The sequence below is a fragment of the Polyodon spathula genome, chromosome 12, assembly GCF_017654505.1.
Source record: "Polyodon spathula isolate WHYD16114869_AA chromosome 12, ASM1765450v1, whole genome shotgun sequence".
NCBI classification, from domain to species: Eukaryota; Metazoa; Chordata; class Actinopteri; order Acipenseriformes; family Polyodontidae; genus Polyodon; species Polyodon spathula.
In genome coordinates, this window is record NC_054545.1 from 10461296 (window position 1) to 10462926 (window position 1631).

A 1631-nucleotide genomic window follows, 5' to 3' on the forward strand; every position below is an offset into this window, starting at 1 on the left:
AGGAAGTGTACCACAGCAGCCATCCTGGAGTGTCAGCAATTGCCTAAGTGCAAGGCAAAATCCCTACATCCCATGATAATGTTTGCGCCCACTTAGTATCCAGATCCCACCCGATTCCATGCTCTTTCCTTCATTTTTATGCATTTCAGTATAATTGTAATGGATTAATGACGGCAAAGTGCAAATTTGATAGTGGGTGCAGAACACCAGGTGAACACCATTCTTACCATAACCCGTTTTTTTTGCAGACAGTAAAATCAGACTTTACATTTGCAAAACACGATATACGGAAGTTTTATGGGAATTTTGCACATGCAAATCCCTTTGTGCGTATCCTTTATATCACCCTATAATGTGTTAATGTAAATGCAATGGAAAATCTGGGATTAACTGAAAACAAATGCTGAATTAGGGGAAAAAAGAGGCAAGGTACACAAAGGATACATTAAACAAGCATTTTTGGTTGAAACAAAGGATATATTAACGTAAAAATATTTTTATATCTATAATATATATAGTATATATATAATATAGATATAATAGATAGATATATATATATATATATATATATATATATATATATATATATATATATATATATATATATATATATATATATATATATAATATATATATATATATATATATATTTTTTTTTTTTTACTGTTTGAGTTTTCTGGTCTCTTCAATGTAGATTGATGTTAGCGATCTTTTTGTAAAAAAAAAAAAAAAAAAAAATTTTTTTTTTTTTTTCTTTAAGTATTTCACTAATTGTTTTGTGTACTGTTGTTTTTTTGCAGGTACAGTATTGAAAAGAACTATTGCATTTGTATCATTTCTCACAAATCATTGCAAAGTTGATTAAAATGTCAACCATACGGAACAATGCTTTGGTCAACGGCCTTACCTTTTAGGCGCCTGACCCTACTCGGCTACCTGATCAAAGACAAAATACAACTTACATTCAACAGAAGTACAGGGCAGCTACAGTGGTCATTAGTAGAATTGTACCAGTGTGGTAAGTGTTTCACATTTTGACAAAACATGTTACATCTGTGGTATCAACATATACAATGGTAATTCAGAATGGTTCTGCTCTAAGTTTCAGGGTATACACTGGTATTGTAATGGGAGCCCAATAGCGTGTTTAACACTTGTCTTTTAACTTGTCTTTTGACAGTTTCAGGGGATAATACAGAAACAAAAATATATTTTATCACAGATATGTGTGCCATATGATTAAAAATAGACTTTGAGCTGAGCAATGCTGTAAATGGAAATTGATACATGCATAGATAGCGTATACCTGTGAAATTACCTTTTATCAGCTATGCCTGCCATTCTTTTCTAGTGTATGTTTTCAATCAAATGTCTACTTAATCATGCCTTCAATTATTTACATTATCTACTGAGTTTTTCATACACACAGCCTCCTTGCTGCTGCCACACAAACCTAATGGATGTTGTGTAATGGTGGTCCGAGTTCAGTTGTTAGTTTAAACAGGGCGTGCTCTCACTTCAGTAATGAAAGGCGTGTGTGTATATATAAACGAAAATATACAATAACCAGATTTTAAATAACATTTTGAACATGGTCTAGGGGCAAGAAGCACATCAGTAGCATCTACAGC